The sequence below is a fragment of the Enhydra lutris genome, unplaced genomic scaffold (assembly GCF_002288905.1).
Source record: "Enhydra lutris kenyoni isolate GAN:26980312 unplaced genomic scaffold, ASM228890v2 scaffoldscaffold20, whole genome shotgun sequence".
In the NCBI taxonomy this organism is placed as follows: Eukaryota; Metazoa; Chordata; class Mammalia; order Carnivora; family Mustelidae; genus Enhydra; species Enhydra lutris.
Genome location: NW_019154104.1, coordinates 3,106,274 through 3,130,612, shown reverse-complemented (window position 1 = coordinate 3,130,612; position 24,339 = coordinate 3,106,274). Strand labels below are relative to the sequence as shown.

At 39.5% G+C, this 24,339-nt stretch overlaps 1 long non-coding RNA gene across 2 annotated transcripts in view; it reads left to right on the top strand.

Moving 5' to 3' along the window:
- Positions 1-8,632: 8,632 nt before the first annotated feature.
- The window catches only part of LOC111148577, a 52,467-nt gene continuing 36,760 nt past the window's right edge, over positions 8,633-24,339 (top strand). Inside the window, exons 1-3 of one of the 2 annotated variants that reach the window (XR_002640705.1) lie at positions 8,633-8,749; positions 12,025-12,132; positions 15,100-15,340. This is a non-coding gene — a long non-coding RNA (uncharacterized LOC111148577). Of the gene's footprint in view, positions 8,750-8,995; positions 9,144-12,024; positions 12,133-15,099; positions 15,341-24,339 lie in introns of those variants that run through there. The other variant, XR_002640706.1, reaches the window with a different exon arrangement.

The following is a 24,339-nucleotide window of genomic DNA, read 5'->3' as shown; positions in this document are numbered from 1 at the left end:
GGAAGAAAATTTGTCTATCTTATTGATACTGAGTTAGTATAAATCTGAAGTAGATTTTGGTAAATAATATATATTGTAAGCCTTAGAGTAAGCTTTAAGAAAATCACTCAAAAAATGTAGTTAAGGGGTGCCTGGGTGGCTCAGTGGGTTAAAGCCTCTGCCTTTGGCTCAGGTCATGATCCCAGGGTCCTGGGATCGAGCCCCACATGGGGCTCTCTGCTTGGCAGGGAGCCTGCTTCCCTTCCTCTCTCTCTCTGCGTGCCTCTCTGCCTACTTGTGATCTCTATCAAATAAATAAATTTTAAAAAATTTTTTAAAAATATAGTTAAAAATCATGGGATGCCTGGGTAGTTCTGTCATTGGGCATCTGCCTTCACCTCGGGTTGTGGTCCTGTGGTCCTGGGATCAGCCCTGAGTTGGACTCCCTGCTCAGCAGGGGGCCTGTTTCTCCCTCTGCCTGCTGCTCCCCTGCTTGTGCTCTCTCTTTTTGCCAAATAAATAATAAAAATAATAAAGTAGTTAAAAATCATAAAAGGAATTAAATGTTACACTATAAAATATCCTATTAATACAAAACAAGGCAGTTAAGGAATAGAAAAAAAATACAAAAGGCGTAGAAAATAGTAAAAATAGCAGATGGCAGTCGTACTTAGCAACTTACATTAAATATAAAAGAATTATATTCACTAATTAAAAGGCAGAGATTGACAGAATGGATAAAAACCACAATCCAACTATATGCTCTCTATAAAAGGTTCACTTTAGGTTCAAAGGCATTAAGTTCAAAGTATAAGGATGGAAAAATTGACACCGTGCAAATGGTAACCATATCAGAGAAAGTATACTTTGAGGCAAAAAATTATTATAAGAGACAAAGAGGAACATTTTATAATGATAAATGGTCAATAGGCAAGAAAACATAACTTATAAAAACATATGCAACCAACAACACAGCCCAATAATACAAAAAGCAAATACATAGAAAAAGGCAATTTTAAAATAATAGTAGGAGACTTCAATATCCAACTTTTAATTATGAATAGAAAAAGTAGGCATAGGAGACTTCAATACCCAACTTTTTATAAAGACTAGAACAAGTAGGTGAAAGATCATCTACTTAGGTAAACAAAAGACTTGAACAACACTGTAAACAAACTAGACCTGACCTCTGTGGATTACCCAACAACAGCAGAAGACACATTCTTCTCAAGTGTACATGGAACATTCTCCAGGTAGACCTTATGTAAGATCATAAAACAAGCCTCAAGAAAACTTAAAAGGATTTCAATCATACTAATATCAAACATGTTCTAGGATTGTAAGAAATCAACTATAGGGGAAATTTTGGAAACTTATAAGTACATGAAAACAAAATGTCATTGACTGTCCAGCTGGTCAGAGGAGAAATCAAAAACATAATAAATACTTTGAGATGAATCAAAATGAAGATACAACATACCAAAACTATGGGATTCATCAAAACAGTACTTAGTTGGAAATATGTAGCCATAAACACCTATATTAAGAAAAGATCTCAGAGTTCCTGGGTGGCTCAGTCGTTAAGCGTCTGCCTTCTGCTTGGGATCCCAGGGTCCTGGGATCAAGCCCTGCATCGGGCTCCCTGCTTGGCAGGAAGCCTTCCTCTCCTTTTCCTACCTCCTCCAGCCACCCCACTTGTGTTCCTTCTCTCTGTCAAATAAATAGAGTCTTAAAAAAAAAAATCTCGTTAGTGACTTTTACTTTAATGCACTTGAAGAAAGCAAACAAAACCTAAAGCAGACAGAAGAAAGTAAATAAAGATTAGAACAGAAATTTCAAATGAAGGAGAATAGAAACACAATAGAGAAATCAGTGAAATCGGAGGCTCTTTTTTTTTTTTAAAGATCAACAAAATTGACAAGCCGATAGCTAGGTTGACTAAAATTTAAAAAGAAGAGAAATCATTAAAATCAGGAATGAGAGAGGGGACTTTACTAGCAAACTTAGAGCAATTAAACTATAATGGAATGCTATAGACAATTCTATGCCAATAAATTACATAATTTAGATTAAATAAATTCGAAAAGACAACTACCTAGAAAGACAATCTACCAAAACTGACTCAAGAAGGAATATTAATCTGAATAGACCTATAAGAAGAAATTGAATTATACCCACACACACACACACACACATACACAGCACAGACCCAGACAGCTTTGTTGTGATTTCTACCAAATATTCAAAAGAAGAATTAATACCAAATCTTTACACACATTTCCAAAAAGGTAGAAAAGAATGAACACTTATCAACTCATTCTATGAAGCTAGTATTATCCTGATACAAAAAACAGGCAAAAACATAACAAAAGGACAGGTCAGTACCTCCTATGAACGTAGGTGCAAAAATCCTCAACAGAACACTAGCAAACTGAATCCAATAATATATAGAGAGGGGTTTTCCATCATGATCCATTGCGATTTATCTCAGGTGTGGAAGATTGATTTATCATTCAAAAATTATGTAATATGCTACATCAATGAAATTAAGAACAAAAACTTCATAATCATATCGATGCAGAAAAACACTTGACAGAATTCACCTCTTCATGATGAAAACACTCAACAAATTAGGTATCGGAAGAAACATGGTTCAGCTTGACAAAAGTCATCTACAAAACAACCAAAAAGCACCTCACAGCTATCAAATTTAACAGGCAAAGAATGACTGCTTTCTTCCTAAGATCAGAAAGAAGGAAGAATACCTGCTCTCACCACTGTTATTTGACATTAAACTTGGAGGTTTTAACCAGGACAATTAGGAGGGCACAAAACGAAATAAGCATCCAGATGGGAAACAAAGAAGGAAAAACATCAATCTTTGTAGATGACATGATCTTGTTCAGAGTACATTGTAAGGAATCCACTAAAAACTATAATAAATGAGTTTGGCACTCAAAGGGGAGTGGTGTTCAGATTTGGTAAAACTAAGCCTCTAAGGCAGGCAGTGTTTCTTTTTTAGTATCTTGCCTGATCTCTCTTGTCTCCACAATGGCAAAGACAGTGCTTTGTGAACTGACCTTAAGTCTTTCCTGGTCATTCCAAGTCCCTGGTAAGGAATGAATATATCAGTTTAAGACATTGATGTCTTATGCCTTTGGGAATCCATTTAAGCATTGCAATTCAGCATTCAATTGATGGTTATGTTCTTTGTCCTTGAGTTCCCTATCATAGGGAAACTCAGCTTTCTGACATAAAGTATTAGTAATCTATGTAAAATTTACTGAAGATTTCATAGAGAAAAGAGAAATCCCCTTATTAAATTCCTCTTTCACACAAAGTCCATCATGATCTTCCCATCTTTTACTCACTTGGCCATTTCCTTATGTAGGGCCCAGCCTTGATGGATTCTGTTTTTCTGTTTCTGGATCTTCTCTTGCTCTTAGCCAGTACCTTCCCAATTCCTTTCCTTCTCTCTGTCCCCCAAACTCATTACTTTCATATGCACAGCAAGTTAGCTTTTCCCCAACTCCTGCAAATCTGCACACCCATCTCCCAATCCTCTGCAAATGAGCTCTTTTCTGTCACAGGGAACTAATGAAGAAACATAGTGAGGAACATTACATTCTACAAATTAAACATACACTTATTATCTTGGGAAAATTATTTAACTACTTGGTGGCTCAGTTTCCTCATGTGGAAAATGGGAATAACAGTAGCAATGTAATAGAGTTGATGTGAGTTAATTAAGAACAATGGCATAGAGAAAGTACTCAGTAGATGCTAGCTATTATTATTAAATAATTACTTAGCTAATAATTATTAGTGACAACAAAATTCTCATCAAAATGTCACGTCTAGGAGCACCTGGATGCCTCAGTCAGTTGAGCATCTGACTCTTGGGTTCGGCTTGAGTTGTAATCTCATGGTTGTGGGATCCAGCCCCATGAGCTCTGGGCTTGGCTTGGAGTCTGCTTTGAATTCTCTCTCCCTCTCCCTCCTGTTCTCTCTCTCTCTCTTTAAGATAAATAAAATTTTTTAAATGTCATATCTGAAATAGTATTTTAATGACATTGCCCAGCCATCTATTAATTGAAATTAATCCTGTGTGGAAAACTGCATGATCTTATATGTCTCTTCTGCAAACAGCAAAGTTCAGTGGGAAAACACACAAATTGATAAACCTGAATTGGAATCTTGTCAGTTTGTCAGATTACAAGCCATGTAATCCTACATAGATTACATAACCCACTTCAGTCTCAGTTAACTCATTTGTGAATTGGGAGTTTTGTAGTTGTCTGTGTCAGTTAACCTCAGTGACTAGGTATACAAGGCACTCAGTAGAGAAAGGGGCAAAGATGATGGGTGATAAAAGAGTGGCTGTTACTGTCATTGACTAGTAGATGAAAAATAATTTGCTTACAGATGATAGACATTCCATCCAAAGTCATTGCTTCATATAATTCACTAAACATTTTTTTCCCTGGTTTTCTGCCTTTGGACCCTTAAACAGTGCTTAACCTGCTGGATGTCTCAAAAAATGTTGGGGAAACACAGAAAGAGATTCCTGCAGTGGAATTTTTTATCTCCTTCAGTCTGTGAGAGTGGAGACTAGACTTTAAGGACAAAAGGGCTCAGAGGCATAACTAGTCTGTGATGCTCCCAATAGACAGCCTTAGAGTTACTGCCTAACACCACCAGAGGGCGTTCGAAGACCACACAAGACTGAATTTGGGGCCCTCCACCTCATAAGTCCAGCTCTGGTGTAGGGCTGCACTCTCTATGGGAGGTCCCATACTCAGGATCCTGACTTGTTCTCTCTCTGCATTCCCCCTGTAGGTACTGTGGGGCCAGGAGATTCCAGGCTGCCTAAGTCGCCTCAGCTACCTCAGCTACTGCATTCCCTTTGTGCAGAGCTGCCTCCCCCAGATCTGACTGATGCCTTTAGCCCACAGAACCACATAAGCCCTGTTCCACAGCAGGGACACATAACAAACCACAGATGAGAAAATCTTCCACATCTGGTGCTCTGAGGGGCTGCCACCCAGCTGGGCTCTATACTCTTCAGCTATTTCCTTGCCTTCATGCTTTGTGCTCAGCTTTCTCCTATTTGTTCTTGCCTCCTTTTTCCTTGCCATCGTGGATTAACCACAAGAAACCAGGGCTCCTGAGCATCAGCTGCCTCTAGGCAGTAATAACCAGCACTTCCCGCCGGTCCACTGAACCTGCCATTCCACAAACCTACTGACACACATGTGCACACACCCAGGTGCACCTGTGATCTGCACATGGTGGGAGTCTGACTGGGAAGGCACCATCTGGGACAGTGGCCCTGGGAGGTGTCTCTGAGGCCTGCCTTCAGCATAAGTTGCCCGGTTGTATCATATCACCATATCAACGTTTTCTCCTATGCTGTGAAGGGATGATGTCCTTGCAAATCACATTTTTCTTGACCTGGAAAGTCTCTTTGGGGTGAATCAAAGTTTTCCTCAGGCATTGGGAGAACAAGAAAAGAACTCCAAATCGTACACTGGATACTATGTGAGAAAACATCCAAATCCCAGAAAATCCAGCTCTACACCAACAAAGGCTCAGCAGGAAGATTCTTCAGGGCCTGTGTGGTGATTTTTGTGGGAGGGGGCCTGGATAAGCAAACTAAGTACGTTGGAGTATGGCCCTTTTTAAGCACACAGGAAAAACATCCTGAAAAACCCCTTGTAAAGGGGTCTACTGAGCAGTTCCTTGGACTTTACAATATTGTGAAGACCCCAAGAGCAGCATTCTGTCCTCTATCCTTCCTTCCTTTCCCAACAAGGAAGGCAGGAAGCACCACGGTTGTCATCCATTTGCCCCTTTCCCTTCCGTTTGCTCTGGTAATCACTTTTACCATGAGCTGTCTCTGAACTTCTAGTATATAAAGAGGAGAGACCTATAGATAGCCAAGTGCCAATCCATTCCATGTGCTTAGGCCACAGTTTCTGATGTGGTCCCAGAAAATAGTATCTCTTACTCTTCACTAGAAAAAAATCTAGGCTCATCATCAGTTTACCCCAGCTATAACCTCAGTAACCTCAGCTTTCCTACAACTGATACCGGGTCTACATTTATTAAAGTGGCAGAGTTAGAGAATGTGAAATTGAATAAGACCCTTACTTTACAGAAGTGGAAGAGGAGTCCAGAGAAAAACGATGACTTGCCCAAGGTCACACAGCTGATTAGTAGACGATTCTGGGCTGCAATTTAGTTATCCTGACTACCTACCAGTAGAAGAAATCCTCCTGGTCACTGTCAGTTTAAAGGGTTGGGTAGAAATTACTTTTTTCTAAAGGCGATAAAGCCTGCATGTCTCCATTTGTGAACGTGGGTGAGGATACAAGCTCCTGAAAGCAGGTACAATGTTTTTGACAATTATAACAATGCTAGGTGAATACATGCTAAAAAAAAATGTTAATTGAATGAAAAATGTTAAACAGGCTCCACTTGGTATATTTCAGGCTCCTCTATTGGGAAGTACAGAGCCTGAAGCTCTAAAACCTTAGCTCAGCTTTGGCCCACACTGGCTGTTTTTTTTTTTCCAAACCAGGGAAGAAATTGCCTTTGAACAGACAAAGTAGGTCACAAAAATCCTTAACAACACCAACTTAATCAAGGCACCAACATAGAAGACTTTTATTAAAATAATCTACATCATCATTAATTCAATGTACATTTATTTTTATTTTATTTTAAAGATTTTATTTATTTATTTGACAGAAATCACAAGTAGGCAGAGAGGCAGGCAGAGAGAGAAGGAAGCAGGCTCCCCACTGGGCAGAGAGCCCGATGCGGGGCTTGATCCCAGGACACTGGGATCATGACCTGAACCGAAGGCAGAGGCTTTAACCCACTGAACCACACAGGCACCCCTAAATGAACATTTATTAAGCACTTGCCATACACTAGGGACTTGTATAGATGTTGGAGATTCAAACAATAAGACTATCCTCTTCATGTTGCTTATATCCTTATATATGTTGACCCTTGAACAACATGGGTTTGCACTGTATGGGCCCACTTATATGCTGATTTTTTATAGTATGGTACTGTAAATATTTTCTTAATATTTTACTGTAAGAATACAGTATATAATACATATACAAAATATGTGTTAATTGACTTTATGTCATTGGTAAGGCTTCCAGTTAACAGCAGGCTATTAAGGGTTTTTTTGGGGGGGGTCAAAAATACATGCAGATTTTTTACAACATGGGGTCAGCACCCCCAGACCCTGTGTTGTTCAAAGGTCAACTGTATAGTGAAGGCACTGACTTTATACATTAATTAATATATTGTGATAAGTGCTTTGCGATATGTATGAGTCATAGTTTCTGAAGTTCTGCAGAGGAATGAACAACACTGCCTGCAGAATCTGGAGGCTTCATAAACCTGGTTTCCCTGGAGGTGCATTTTGTACTTATGAAAGTTCACAGAATACTCGGGGAATGGTGTCTCCCTCTAGGTGGAGTATGGAGTGAACAGTGGGGTAGAGAGGCTGGAAGGCAGCCTTTGACCTCAAAGTTGTAGTACACAAGACTTGAAATTGCACGCTAAGAAAATCAGGATGAAGGCTATAGGCAAGGGCAGGAGAATCCCCACCCTCATTTATATCTTTTCAGTAACTTCCAGTAATGTCAAAGATGGACTTGGGAATCACAATCAAGTTTCTTTCCTCTCCTCCAACCCATATTTGACCCTCTAGTCCACTCTAACAGACGTAACTGTTAGTGGAGCAGCCTAAAACCATTGGAGACTGGCTTAAGGAACACTTTAATAGGTGGGAAAATAGTAAGATTAAACCAGGGACTTCTCAGTGACAAGAGAGGCAAATACAGATGGGAAGATTTCAGGGATAGCATGGGAAATGTTACTCCATGTTACCTTCACTCTGTACTATTATGTCATCTCAGATAGTGCTTGATAAGTGAGGTTTTCTCTGACTCACCCTGGCAAATGGCAGCTGTCCCCTAAACTACCAAATGCACACGTTCATTTGTGTGCCCGTTTAGCTGCCAGCTTTAATATCTTTTCATCTCTGTATTCCTTTAGCCTTGTTCCTTTAGCACACCACAAAAAGGTGCTGGGGTTACTGAATGAGTAGAAAATAGATTCATAAGTGACTGGATTACAGGCCATCTGGCGGCAAAAGCACTACTATTAAAGGTCCAATGATAACAAGATATTACACTGATTACCATTCGACCTAACCATTCATAGCACCTTAAAAAAAAATTTTTTTTTTTATTACGCTGTAAAGCTCCCCTTCCCACAAGTAGGCACAGAGCGTTGAGTACCGGCTTCAAAATAATTTTTTTTTTTCTTAGCTGATTTTAACAAGGATCTTTGTGCAGGTATCTATGTTCTAAGAAGATGTCAGTCCAGAAAATGGGGGTTTCGGTTTCCATGTCAGCGGACAGCGAACCCAATTCAAGTCTCTAAACCCCAATTGCCGGCCAACGCGCCGGAACCAAAGCGTTGGCGCTTCAATTTCCGGGCGGAGGCGCAGTATGTCGCAATGGGTTGATTGCTTTGGCCTGGCGGAAGTCTATCAGGCAGGACCGCGGCCGCGAGGACCGCGGAAAGGCAAGGAGCGTGTGATGTCCTCGTCGCCCGAGAGCTTGAGCTGCTGAGTTTCTGGAGGCCACGCTGGCCCTGTTGGGATGACCAAGCGGGTCGGAGAGTTCAGTCGTGTTTGCACACGCGCTGACCGAGTCCCCTTGTTGGTGATGGAGAGGTGAGAGCAGAGACACCGGAGGTAGAAGTGTGAGGGCGGGATTCTGGAAGGGGCGGGTCGTGATGCGGAGAATCTGTGACTCGCCGGGCGGAAGGCAGGGACCCGGGCGCTCAGAGGGTGGCCGGTGGGTTGGGGGTCTTCAGGCGGTCTTCGTCGAGGGTGACCCTTGCAGGAGGTAACAAAATGACCAGACGTCGGAGCCAGATTCTAACCCAAGTGTGGGTAGTTACAGAGTCTGCGGACTGCGGCCACCGGGATGAAGTGTAGTTACTTCATTGTGCGGTTTTCGGCATCTCCGTGCGTCAGTTTCCTAGTTTGTAAAATGGACTTAATTCGTATTTCACATAGTTGATCGAAGGATATATAAAGAGTTCAGCACAGCGTCTTCCAAATGGTAGGGACTCCCAGAGTGGTTTACCGCTGTGTTACTCTTTGTGTTCTTACAGCTCTTTTTGCCTACCTCACTCACGTGATACTCCTGTGTTCTCTACGTGTGTTCCTTTCTACACTGAGTGCCCTTAGAATGAGGATTTTGCTCCATTGCCCAGGGGAGTGCAGGTTGACTTTGGCGTCAGCGGTGGGAGGATTAGGTCTTGGAACCATTTAGACCTCAGTTGGAATCCATGCAACTCCTTTGAGTTGCTTAGTGACCCTGGGCATGTTGTTTGCTTTTGCAGTCCTCCGTCTGGTTCATAAACACAATAATTGGGATAAAGCTTTGGGCTCTCCTTCCAGTCTGAATTAACTCCAGTTATACTAATGAGACCATGGACAAAGGCCATTTAATTGTAAACACAAAATGGTCTGTGTTTTTGAGGGACTGTAAAATTTATTTCTGGTGGCCTGTGAGGCAGACAGAAAATATTGGATTCGGCGCTCTTAAACCCAGCAGAATTACTAGAATGAATAAAGTAATGCACTGTCTTTCCTTGTAGCGATGTTCTGTAAAAACAGCATGTTGTTATATATATCCCATAATTACTATGACGTCTTCAAGGTGGATTATATCTTCTGATAAATATTACTAATCTTTTTTTTTGTTAAAATCTTTTTTGTTTAGATTTTATTTATTATTTGACAGAGAGATCACAAGTAGGCAGAGAGGCAGGCAGAGAGAGAGAGAGGGAAGCAGGCCCCCCGCTGAGCAGAGAGCCCGACGCAGGGCTCCATCCCAGGACCCTGAGATCATGACCTGAGTGAAGGCAGACGCTTAACCCACTAGCCACCCAGGAGCCCCTAAATAGTACTAATCTTTATGGAAAAACATTCAGAAGAGGGTTTTAAAGTAACAGGGATACACTAGTAATATTCTCAGCTAATGCCTTTGAAAAAATGATGAATTTGATGCTTCGGCTTCTCTATCTGTTCCCTCAATTGCCCAGTGACCCACTACTTTCTAAATCTAATATTTTTTCATCTTTATCCACCCTGACTGTTCTATAGTATACGCTACCAATGCTGACTTCCTGCTTTTTAAAAACCATGTTGTCATTCATAAACTCATTGTGCTTGCTTTCTTCTCCACCCCTGCTCCCTCCCCCTCCTTTTTTTGTTAGGTTGCAGTCCTTTCTCATTTTCCTTCATGATTTTTTTGGTCTGTCCATTAATCTGTATTTTTCAGCACTCCCTCCTACATACTTCTAATTCTACATGTCCAAAACCACACTTGACGACTTCTTCAAACTTTGTTCTTCACTCTACAATATTATACATAATATTCACCTATATACATGTATTTTCACCCTCCTCAGCCCCCACTGCCAGAATTCACCAGGATCTTTAGTTTGTCTCTTAAATGTCTCTATTCTATTCCTACTACTTTGCTTTAGTCCTCAGTTATGTCTTCTATTCCTGCTCATACTCTGATATTTCCTACTCATTGGGCAGGAACTTTGAATGCCCAGGGTCTAGGATTATCCTGAGGCTTCTTCATGCACATATTTTGCTTCTACCCTGGAATGGCTGTCATGATATCTACTCATGGTCCCTCCGTGTGGCCCCTCCATGCTTCTCATAGCATAGAACACTCTCCTAAGGGAGTGTTCAGAAAAAGAATATCTGGAGACTGAGTTCCAGGCGAGCCAGGTAGAAACTACTTCTACTACTACTGCTTCTTTTTTCTTCTTGTATATCTCTCTAGACTTGGAAGTAACCCAGGTTCATTATTGTTGCATTCTGTTAGTTACAGGCCAACCGCTAAGGCCAGTTGAGCCCAGATTCAAGGAGAAAAGAATTAGACTCCATCTCTTGATGGCAGAATGGCAAGGTCACCTGGTATAAGAGAATGTGGGATGGGGGCGCCTGGGTGGCTCAGTGGGTTAAGCCGCTGCCTTTGGCTCAGGTCATGATCTCAGGGTCCTGGGATCGAGCCTCGCATCGGGCTTTCTGCTCAGCGGGGAGCCTGCTTCCTCCTCTCTCTCTGCCTGCCTCTCTGCCTGCTTGTGATCTCTCTCTGTCAAATAAATAAATAAAATCTTTAAAAAAAAAAAAGAGAATGTGGGATGGATGATATCTTCAGAAAATATCATCTGTCAGATACATGTAATACATGTGTATACTATATATATACACAGTGGTAGTTTTTTCCCCCAAAGAACAACAATATTCATAAACTAGTCTGAACTTTTTTTCTGTTATTTTGTAGTGATCAGTGATATGAGTGTCACATCCTTCTTTCCTCCCTATTACTTTTGTAGTAGTGTTCATGGCTGCTATACACAAAAATGTATCTTTAGACCAGGTAACCACTATGCAGGAAAAATGACAGTTGCCACTTTAAATACCTGGAATGGTGGGTCTACCCAGCTCCTTACCTTTAGTAAGTCAGCCTTCATAAAGAGGAAAGGGGTGTGGCTTCTCAGTCCTCATCACTAATCACAAAATAGAGAACAGGGTGCCTTCTTTCTCCCTGTAATCTAGATGTGAGACATGTAATTTCAATTTACTGGAGTTTCTCTAGCGCACATTAGCAGATTACCAATCCTTTTTTATAGTGCTTTATTTCCAGAAATTCAAAGAATAACCACTCCCATGTGCTTTTTGCCATAGGAAGAACATTCCTGTCATGTATTTAAAATTATATTGATAGGTAATCAGGTGCAATTTTGAGTTTAACACAAGGTCTTTGGAATTGCTCTGGTGGTCTCCTAATGTGGGCCCTAGGGCCAGATAGAGAAAGGTGCCTCAGTCTGATTAAGCTCAGTTTGCTGTAATGTGGTTAGGTTAAAAGAAGGTTTCAGCGATGAATGACATTTCTCATTTTGTCTACCTCCTAGGTAACCCTGCTTGTCAGCGGCAGTTACAGCTCTAGATGTTTGTGTGTCTGTCAGTATCCTCTCAGGACACAGTGCTTCCCAGACTCTGTCCCACGTCCACATTTTATGGTAATATCTGTGTGTCATTTTACTGTCTGCATTAGTTTTTTACTGTTGTGTAACAAATTACTATAAACTTAGTGACTTAAAACAATACAGATTTATTTATTTATTTATTTATTTATTTATTATTACAGTTCGGAAGGTCTGAAGTCTGATGGGCATGTCACTGGGTTAACATCAGGGTGTTTGTTGTCAGGGCAGGACTCCTTTCTGGAGTCTTTGGGGAAAATCTGTTTTCTTGCCTTTTCCTGCTTCTGGAGGCTGTCTGCATTTCTTGGCTTGTGGCCCCTTCCTCCATCTGCAAAGCTGGCAGTGGAGGGTTGCGTCCTTTTCACATCTCATCACATCACTCTGACCTTTTCTTTTGCCTCCCTTTCCCACTTTTAAGGACCTTGGTGACTCCATTGTAATTGCCTGGATCATCTAACTGTTAGCTACCTTAATTCTATCTGCAACCTTAATTCCTTTTTGCTCTGTATGATAATATAGTCACAGTTTCCAGTGACTAAAATGTGGATGTCTTTGGGAGTGGTGGGGAGTTATCCTGCTTAGCACAAGGAGAGTTTTATTATTTTGGAGGAGTCCTATTTGAGTATGATAGGAAAAATGTAGAACTATCTCACAAATAATATCATCATCATCATAATCTTCCATTAAAAAACTAAGACATGTTAAATATGTTTGAAAAGCAAATAACAAGCTTATGCATATATATCAACTCACTAAAATCATTAAATAATGATCTAAAACTATCCACAAGTTACCACTTTACACTTAAATTCTTTTCAAATTTGATAATATCCAAAGAAATACGAGTCAGTGAAAATTTAAATAGTATTTTCTACCTGTTTGATTGTCAAAGATTAAAACACTTGCTAATGTACAGTTAGTGAAATGATTAGTGAAAATGTGCACGAATATGCACACTCATTCATTGTTGGTATTAACAAGTTTGATGTGAATTTGATAAATTCATCAAAATTTAAAATGGGTATTCCTTTGACCTAACATTTCCACCTCTGAAGTAAATATTCAGATGTTCTTTATAATGTTATTTGTAATTTTGAAGGAAAGAAAAAATGAGGTAATTTATATGTCTAAAATAAAACTTTGACATTTATGTATGTATATCTATATGTTAGAATGATACCCATCACTTTAAAAATGTATGAGTAGAGGACTTGTAGTTCTGGCCAAGATGGAATATAAGTATCCCTTAGTGCTCCCTCTTAACAACTGAAATCCCTGAATGTAATACAACAAACAAATATAGGAAGATGCTAAACAGGGGAAAAGAAGATGACAGACTGTCTAGGAATCTCATAAAATGCAGTTAAGAAATGAGATGAAGTAGTCACCTGCCTTTGGGATACTGCATACGGACCTTCTGTTGAATAGCAAAATGTATTTTTAAAAAACAGTCCTTTGTGCAAATTCAGACCTTCCTAGGCCTGCCTCTACAGAGTTACTCCTTACTTTTGGAATTGGCACACTGTGGGCAGGATAGCTGAAAGCCAGATGACAGTCCCTCAGGAACCCCATGCTTCTGAAGAAACACTCTTGTAAACACTGTATATATAAGGAGGTGAGAAATATAATGGTTTTATTAACAAATCTCTAGTTCTTCTTGAAAGGCATTGACCTAGAAGTTGTTGAGACCCTTGGCTCACATAGCAGCTTCTGAGGAAATCCTTTTGAAAAGCAGTGAAATTTAAATTGCTCAGAACATGATGACAGGGAAGGAATTTGGGGATTCTGGAAAAGAGGAGTTTGTGAAATGGATCATAGTCTTCTCAAGCAGGGCATGCCAGGGCAAAGAAGAGGAGAGGTAGGGTGGTGACAGTGGAATTTATCTTTCTGGATGATTGTATTCATTTGTGTCATCTACTCAGTCTTTGGAAACGTAAAAATTCACTTTGGAATGATCCTGGGAATCAAGAAACCTATTCTCTGGTTCTACAGGATTTTTACTTCGATTTTTGAAATACTGAAAATAGATTGAATTTTCTTTTTTTTTTTTTTTTTTTAAAGATTTTATTTATTTATTTGACAGAGAGATCACAAGTAGGCAGAGAGGCAGGCAGAGAGAGAGGAGGAAGCAGGCTCCCCTAGAGAGCAGAGAGCCCGATGCGGGGCTCGATCCCAGGACTCTGAGATCATGACCTGAGCCGAAGGCAGCAGCTTAACCCACTGAGCCACCCAGGCGCCCCGTAGATTGAATTTTCTTATCAATTCCTTTACAAAACCAGTTTTCTCTAAAACATGATGCCCTTGTTGTACCTCCCCCTCCTTGGCTTTCCCCACTCTTTATTTCCATCCCTTTTCCTGTGGATCTTCCTGTTCAGGAGCAGCAATACCACTGCCTTATTGAGAAGCGGAGGTGTCAGTGCCCAGGGTCCAGTGTTGGTGGTGTCCATCATACAAGCTGCTATATCTGGGCCTATCAGCAGCAGTGGCCATGTCTACCCTGGACCATCTGTGGAGCTAGGTGTGCTCTGGCTTCGTGGTCATTATGCTTGGCTCTCTGGCTTTCCCAGATGGAGCAGCTTAGATCACTTAGAATCCGTTTCATACTTAAAAGCAATAACCTAGACTGATAACAAACATTTATAAAGCATCTGCTTGCCGACTAGATCTGGTGCTGCAGAAATGACCAAGACACCGTCCTTTCCCTCAAGGAATTTGCAGTGGAGTTGGGGCAAACTGACAACTAAAGAAATAACTGCAGGACCTCTAGTATCAATAGTAATAGACCAGGTGATTCAAATCAAACTCTGAGAAAACCAGAAAGTCTAAGTAAAATTTACAATAAAAAAATCTACTTGGAGGCATAAAAGATGTAACAAGGTAGAGAATAATTATCAGGCGAGAATGGAGAGAAGAAAGGAAAATAGAGAGCTGAGCATGGAATTGGTGGTGTTTTTCCCCTGGGAATATTTCTGCCATAGGCTGAATGTTTGCATCTCCCCGCAGATTCATGTTGAAACCTAATCCTCGTGATACTGCTTGGAAGTGGGGCCTTCCAGAGAGGATTACATCATGATAATGGAACCATCATGAATGGGATCAGTGCCCTTATAAAAGAGGCCCCACAGAGCTCTGTGACCCTTCCTGACATGTGAGGTTATAGCCAGAAGACTAAACAAGGAAGGGGGCTCTTAACACTGAATTTCTTCCCACCTTGATCTCGGACTTCAGCTTTTAAAACTGGCATGTAAGTCACCCAGAGTATGATACTCTGTTATAGCAGCCTGAATGGACTAAGTCAGTTTCTAATTTTAGAAGTGGTAGCTGAGATGCTAAGAGATGATGCAGTACTTATGACATTGTTGGAGGTATAATAATAAAAAAGTTGGGATCCAGGGCCCAGCAAAAAGGGTACCTCGTAAACTATCATGGCTTTGGATTGGACAGTTGGAGAGCTTCACTGACTGCCACTTAGAGAAACAGCCCAGAATCCATTCACTTTGAAAATAGGTTGGCAGTTCCTTAAAATGTTAAGCATAGAGTTGCCATATGACCTAATAATTCATATACCCAAGAGAGATTAAAACATATATTCACATAGAAACTTCAACACAGATTCATAGTAGTAATATTTATAATAATTAAAGGTGGAAATAATCCAAAGTACATAAGCTGATGAGTGGATAAACAAGTGGTATATCCATACAATGGAATGTTATTCAGCAATAAAAAATGTAGTACTGATGCCTGCTACAACATGGGTGAACCTTGAAAACATTATGCTAAATGAAAAAATTCATTCACAAAATGCCATGTATTGTATGATTCGTTTTGTATGGAATGTCTAGAAGATGCAAAATTATGGAGGCCAAAAGTAGATGAATGGTTGCCTAGAGTTGGGCAGAGAATGGAGAGTGAGTACTAATTGGTATGAAGTTTCTTCCTGGAGTGATGAGAATGTTCTAAATTTAGAGAGTGGTAAAGGTTACAGAACTCCATGAATATTCTAAAAACTCTTGAATTGTACACTATAAACGGTGAATTTTATGGTATGTGAATTATGTCTCAGAAGCATATTTAAAAAAAAAAAAAAAAAGAAGGCATTATCATAGTCCCTGAATTTGGATCAGGGTGTTTTGGATTGCTGTTGCCTTTAGGTGCTGGCAGAAAAAAAGAGAGTGAAATTCTCTCTCTGGAGAATGAAAACACTGTCTTAGCCCACAAATTAATTAATCTTGCAGATGTAATGTTAAACAGAATTTTAAAAGAACCAAGCACATAAAGAGACAAAATAACATAAACAAGAACCAGCAGAAACAAAAAAATAATAAGTTCAAAAAAAAAATAAAAATAATAATAAGTTCATGGGAACTCTAGCTGTTGAAGTTAATAGCTAGAGACTTAGAAAACTGTGCTTAATAGGTTTAAAATGGTAAAAGACAAGATTTTTTAATTTTGGCAAAGACCTGGAAACTATGAAGGATGTAAATTTGAAAAAGAACCAAAAGATACTCTAAAATGAAAAGTATAACAAATATTTAAAACTCAATAGGTAAAATAATAAGAAACAAAGCACAACTGAACAGAAAATTACCAAACTGAAAGTTCTGGAAGAAAATACCCAGGATAAAACATGGAGACATGAAGTGATGAAAAGTAGTGACGAGAAGGTAAAATACAAAGAAGATACCATGAGAAGGTCTAACCTATATATAATTGAAGTCCTAGGAAGCATGTATGAGATGAATGGGGCAGAAGCAACGTTTGAACAAACTAATCATTGAGAATTTGCCAAATCTCATGAAAGATATCAAGCTGCAAATTTGAGAATTGTTACAAACTACATGTAAAATAATAATAGCAATGATAGTAATAAACACACTTTATAAAAAAATTGCTGAAAACCAAGGAAAGGAAAATAACTATAAAAACAGCAGTGGAGAGTGCTTGGGTGGCTCAGATGGTTAAGCATCTGCTCAGGTCATGATCTCAGGATCCTGGGTTGGAGCTACACATAGGACTCCCACTCAGCAGGGAGTCTGCTTCTCCCTCCCTCTCTGCCCCCCCCCCCGGTGTTCTCGCCCTCTCTCAAATAAATAAAATTTTTAAAAAAATTAAAAACAGCAAAGGGAAGTATCTTTATTGTGTAGCATACTAATAGTACTAAAAATGGAGGGCAAATTTCTTTTTTTTTTTAAGATTTTATTTATTTATTTGACAGAGAGAGATCACAAGTAGACAGAGAGGCAGGCAGAGAGAGAGAGAGAGAGAGGGAAGCAGGCTCCCTACTGAGCAGAGAGCCCGACTCGGGGCTTGATCCCAGGACCCTGAGATCATGACCTGAGCCGAAGGCAGCGACTTAACCCACTGAGCCACCCAGGCGCCCCGGAGGGGAAATTTCTTATTCTGATGCAAGTTTATCTATAAAAAACCTACAAAATACGGTGAAATGTTGAAGTCATTCCCTTTGAGGTTAGATCAAGGATTCCCACACTTATCCCCACAGTTACCACTTATATTCAACAATGTACTGAAAGTCTTAGCCAATCTAGTAAGGCAAGAAAATGAAAACAATTGGTGACAGATTGGAAAGAAAATTTTAAATGTCATTATTTGCATGTGACTGTGTGAAAAATCCCGAAAGTTCTACAGATGAGTTTTTAGATTTAAAGAGTTTAAAAATTTGCAATTTAAGATCCATAGATAAGAATCAATTGTATTTCTATAAAGCAAGGTAAAAAAATGAAAGTTAATTTTAGAAACAATACCATTTATAATATTTTGCATATTGCATCCCAATATTTTGCATCAAATAAAAGGTGTTCAAGAATTCATCACAGAAAATTAGAAAATTAAAAAAAAAAAAAGAAAATATTATTGAGGTTAAAAGTGACCTAAAGTAAAGGTTAATGATACATACCATTTCATGGATTATGAGATTAAAAATCATACAGATGTCATCTCAATAGAGCATGATCTATAAAATTAGTACACTACAGTCACAATTCCAACAACTGTTTGGTGAAATTTGAGAAGATGATTCTAAAGTTTATGTTGGAAATTCAAAGGGCCAAGATTTGCCCAAGACAGGTTAAGGTATATGTGCAAGGACAGATGAATAGACAACGTAGAAAATAAAGATTATAGGAAAAAAGACCCATACATCTCAATACCTCAAATCATAGAGCATAAGATAAAGGAATATTTAGATATATAGTGCCCCCCAAAATAGAATCTTGATTCTTATCCCATATAACATAAAATCAGTATTCCCTTAGTTATATTTGTCTTCATAGAAGAGATTAGTCTCGTATGTCTTTATGTAAGACCTTATAGTCTTCATATAAGACATTAGTCTTCGTATAAGAGATTTTTTTTAAATTTAGATAACATTAGATAACTTATTCAGAGCAGAAAAATAAATATTAAATGGGATATAAAATAAAGGGAAAAAAGTTTCTAAAGATGAATTTATTTGAGAAGGAGGTGGTGGGGCTGAGAGAGGCTTAAGCAGCTCAGCACGGAGCCTGACATAGGCCTCAAACTCACAACCACGAGATCACGACCTGAGCTGAAACCAAGTTGGGCGCTCAGCCGACTGTGCCACCCGGAGGCCCCTAAAGGAAAATACTGATAAGTTGGAAAACGTTAAAATGAAGAACTTAGGTCCATCAAAAGATAACCTTAAGAAAGAGAAAGAGAAAAGATAACATTAAGAAAAAGAAAAGACAAGCTTTAAACTGGAGGATTTTATTGCCATACAGAAAGTCAATGAAGGGCTTGTGTCCAGAATATAAAGTGAACTTCTTATGAATCAAAAGTAAAAGAACAAAGGCTTCACAAAGGAGATATATCCACATTGCCAATACAGGTGTGAAAAGGGCCCAGCCTCATTAATCAGAGAAAGAAATGCAAATTAAAACCACAGTGAGATAACATTTCATGTCTAGCAGAATGGCTAAAATATTTTTAAAAAGAAAATAGTTAAGAATTGGCAAGAATGTGGAATAACTAGAAATCTCACATGTTGCTGGGAGGGTATAAATTGGCACAATTAATTTGGAAATAGGAATGTGTGTCTGTGCATCAAGATACATGCATAAGATTGTTCACAGCCACATAATAATAGCACATTTCATAGCAGTAAAAAACCTAAAATCAACCAAAAAGTCTATTATCAGTAGAAGGAAAAACACATGAGAAATGGCGAAGATGCTGACTGAGGCAGGGTAGAGACAGAGCAGAGCAGAAAGAGGGAGGGAGAGAGAGAGAAGCAAGATTTGAAAAGGAAACTAACCAGATAGGACAACAGATTAGAAGGAGCCTTGAGGCAGAGGGAGAAACCTCAGTGAGTGAGGTCCCATGATCTCTTGAGTTGTGCTGGTTGCCAGTAGGGGAGAAGTAGAAGACAGAACGGATTGATCTCCTTTTGTTCATTAAACATTACTGAGCACCATTTATATCCTAAGCACTTCTCTAGAATCTCAAAATACAAATAGGAGTTAAGAGTGCAGTCTGCTGAGTCATTTGACCTTTACAATAGCCTTTTGAATCTAGACCGTCATTTACATTTTACATAGTAAAAACAACCCATACAGGTTTTATCCTGAATGGCGTTGTACGTGGAAATCAAGGGGAAAATGTTTTTCAAGAGAGAGTGTTCGCCTGCATCAGATGCTTGAGACTTTATATAAGAAGAGACTAGAGGACTGGTTATTGAGTTTAGCCACATGAAAGTCATTTCAGAGGAGGAGTGGGGATAAAGCTGTATTGGAATGTATTGAAGAGAGAATGGGAGGGAAGAAAGTGAGAACAGGTAATGTGGAAAACTTCCAAAAAGTATTTTTGCAGTTAAGGGAGGTAGAGAATGGAGTGGTAACTAGAGAGAAGACTAAATTGGTTAAGGTCATATTATGAAGAATGTTTTTCACATTGGCAGTGAAAACCCTTGAAGATTTCAGAATCATACAGTTCACTGAATGTGGAGGGTGGAATTGGCATGATTACTTGGAAAGGGTGAAGTTGATAGACCAGTGAGCAGATAGTCCAGGAATAAGGGCACAGGGATATGAACCTGGGTGGTGGCCACCAGGATGGAAATTAACAAACAGAATGAGATAATTTTTTTATTTTATTTTATTTTATTCTATTTTCTTATTTTTTATTTTTTAAGATCTTACGTATGTATTTGACAGAGAGAGACACAGCAAGAGAGGGGAAAGCAAGCAGGGGGAGTGGGAGAGGAGAAGCAGGCTCCCGGCGGAGTAGGGAGCCTGATGTGGGGCTTGATCCCAGGACCTTGGGATCATGACCTGAGCTGAAGGCAGACGCTTAACGACTGAACCACCCAGGTGCCCCTATTTTATTTTTATTTTTATTTTATTTCATGATTTTTATTTGAGAGAGAGAGTGCACGTGCTTGAGCTGGGGGAGGAACAGAGGGAGAGGGGTAAGCAGACTCTGTGCTGAGTGTGGAGCCCAGCATAGGGCTTGATGCAGGGTTCCATCTCATTACCCTGAGATCATGCCCTAAGCCAAAACCAAGAGTCATACTCTTAACCAGCTGAGTCCCCTAGGCGCCCCATAAGTGGGGGTCATTTTAGATCTTTAAAAAGATCATTTTAGTGATCTTTGCTGAAAGATTTTCAGCAAAATGCCCAAATCACTTACTTAGAGACGAAAGTATGGAGCTGAAAGGAATCTCATGTTATAGAAAAGGAGACTAACACCCAAGAAAGGAGTTAAAACATATATCTTACTTGGAAAGAAATTAAATGTACCCACATATATTTATATATTTATGCATTGAGAATATAAAATGTACTTGAAGACACCCCAGCCAAGGGTCCTGGCTAAGGTCCTCTGAGCAGTTTGCTCCGTGGTCTTCAGCCCCATCCGGCAAATGGTAGGACCTTAGGCTTTCCTCATTCATGTCTCTTAGGTGTTCCCCAAAGGGCAGGGCTATGGTACACATTAACAGTTCCTGAGAACATCAGTTTATACTGGGCTCATGGGAACTTTACTCTGCACTTCTGTTCTGTGGTCATCTTGAGTCAGTCACTACTCACCCTCTCCTCTGCACATCTGTGGCCCTCAGTCAGCCAACTCTCCCAACATTCCTGTTGTGGTGGAGCTGGCTTGTTGTCCTCCAACTCTGGTTACGATTTGGGCACCTGCCGTCCATATTGCTGCCACCGGAGCCAGGCTGGCTCTTAGCTGCTGCTAAGACCTTGAACAAATTACTTAACTTCTCTGTGCTTTTGATACCCACTTGGAAAATGGTAAAAATATTACTGCTTACCTTACAGGTTTGCCTTGAGTGTTATTAAATAAATTAATTACTGTAAAACACTTAAATACATTAGCATTTAGAGAGCTTAGAACACTACTTGGTACGGAAGAAGGATTTTTAAGGCATTACTATTATTCTCACCGGATACTGTGGATCAAACTAAATGTTGCACTTAGGCTCTCTTCTTCCTGCCCAAAAGAGCCCTACTTAAAAGGGGTGTGTGTGTGTGCGTGTGTGTGTGTGTGTGTGTGTGGTGTGTAGAATGCTTTACTAAAGATTGGGGGTATGGAGGAATTTGCATTTCATTTGTGTCATGAACTTAAAATTTCAGGGTATACATTTCTGTTCCTAAAAGCTTCTCAAGCCACTTTAAATTTACTCTCCTCTCATTCTCTGCTCATCCCACATTTTTCATCTTTATGAATGCAGAGAAATTGAGCTGTGTCTTCACCTTTAACGCTGCTGACTTGTGATCGCAGAGTCTTATCATTCACTCAAGCTGTTTATTAAGAATTATCTTAAGCACGAGTATTTCCTTCTTCTGTGAAACTGTAGATACAGTTTCTAATGGTTCTCATGTATTCTTTAATATTGAAGTATGTCGAAAGCGGTCCAATAAATTATCTTGTCATTTGAGCCATCAGGCTGGATGTAGGTTTTCTGTAAATCCAAACTTTCACACCTTAAGAGTGCAAAAGTAATACAAGAAACTGTAAGCCCTTAAAAAGCATAGATTAAATCTTTTTTATCTCTGTGTCTGCAGCAGTACCCAGTAGGTGTCTCAAAAACAGATGTACACTTAAATCATTGTATCTTTTCAGTAGAAATGAAATACTTTCTTCGGGGAGAAGTCTTCAAGCTTGGTACTCATTTGCAGTGAGTTGGTGTAACGTTGCAAAATTTCTTCACTACCATGGTGGTAAAGCAAATGATTCCTTTTGGGCTCAGCTCAGGTGCCAGAGAGACCCAGCTGATATTTATACTCTGACATAATGCCAGGAACTCTTAAACATCATGAGCAGTTCTCATTCTTTTCACTCCACAGGACTTGATCTCTAACTTTATGTTACTGTAATAATTACTCTTGATACTGAGTTTCTTCTGTGGAATAGTAAAGAATTTAAATTTTCTACCAAGTTTAACAGTTTGACCGTAGTTATCCCTCTAGTGATGTATTCCTGAAGAAGAACGGGTGAAGTGGTATCTAAAAGGAGAGTAACATTCTTTTCTCTGCAGACATAGTACTTCCAACATGGCAGGTACCCCTTTTGCTTCCTTATACAGTTTTGTTTAAAATATTTTTGTCATAAAGAGTGAGACTCTAGGGGTACCTGGGTGGCTCAGTGGGTTAAGCCTCTGCCTTCGGCTCAGGTCATGGTCTCAGGGTCCTGGGATCGAGCCCCACATCAGGCTCTCTGCTCAGCAGGGTGCCTGCTTCCCTTCCTCTCTCTCTCTGCCTGCCTCTCTGCCTACTTGTGATCTCTGTCTGTCGGATAACTAAATAAAATCTAAAAAAAAAAAAAAAGTGCAACTCTATTTTTTGATGTTTAACTGACATCTTTTAAGCCTCATCTCTCCCTCTTGGCCATCTGTCTCACATATGGGCAAGCTGATTGAGTGATCTTTCCTTTGTGCCTATGGAACTTAAAACCATGCCTAGGAACCCTTGCTCTTAATCACCGTCCCTAGTCACTATAAAAACCTGAAACCAATCTTTTCCTGCTCTCTCAAGCCATTTTTGGGCCTGCCTGGGAGCTACCCTGTTCTCCCCAGAAGGTCTTATTAAATGATAAATTGTTTCATACCTTCCTGGTGTCTGTGTGCACATTTAAGTCAGATTTGAATATCAGGGGTCCATCTGGACCCTACAGTGTAGGGTCAATTTTATTAAATTCTTAATACATACAAAAAAATGTTTATATGTTTAAAATATAAAAGGAGCAATTTTAAGAAGTTCTAGACCTATCACCCAATCTAAGAAATAGAACATTCCCACTGTATTTGAAGTGCCTTTCCCTGATTTCATACCTCACCCTGCATAAACCAGTTCCCTATCACAACTCATCAAGGCATTTTGGATATTTGATTGTTTGTCATTCCCTCTATTTTCTTTTTACATTTTAACTGCAGATGTATGTATTCCTAAGTTTTATATTGTCTTGTGTTATATGTTTATTTACTCAGTATAGTTGAACTCATACTCTATAAACTATTTGGGTAGTTTTCTTGTTGATACTATGTTTGGAAGTTTGGGTTCATACAGCTTCATGCATTCATTTTTCTCTACTGTATTTTATGCCCATAGTGTGAATGAATTACAAATAATTTATGGATTCTCCCCTTATCCTTTGATCTTACATATAATATTGCATATTAAACATTCTTGTACATAAGCTCTGGTGAAAATGTTCAAAAGTTTCTCCAGCACGTATGCCTAGGAGTGGAACTTCTGCATCATACAACATCCATAGTTTTAACTCTATTTGATGATGACAAATGATTTCCAGTTTCATATCTTACTGTTTGGATAAACAATTTTTCCAGCACCATTTATCGAAAGGCTCTTAACCCACTGATCCACGTTGTCACTTCTGTCATACATCAGGTTTGCATATATATGTGGTCTGAGTTCTCTGTTCTGATACACCAATCTGTTTTTATCTGTATCCATACAGGTACAGTTTGGCCTTACGAAGATAGTTTAGTTATAAGCCTTGATATCTAATAGAACAAGATTCCTACTTTATTCATTTTTTTTTTTTTTTTTTTTTCAGGAGTGTCCCAACTATTTGTGGATCTTGTTTTTCCGTAGAAATTTTGGAGGGGCGCCTGGGTGGCTCAGTGGGTTAAGTCTCTGCCTTTGGCCCAGGTCGTGATCTCAGGGTCCTGGGATCGAGCCCCACATTGGCCTCTCTGCTCAGCAGGGAGCCTGCTTCCCTTCCTCTCTCTCTGCC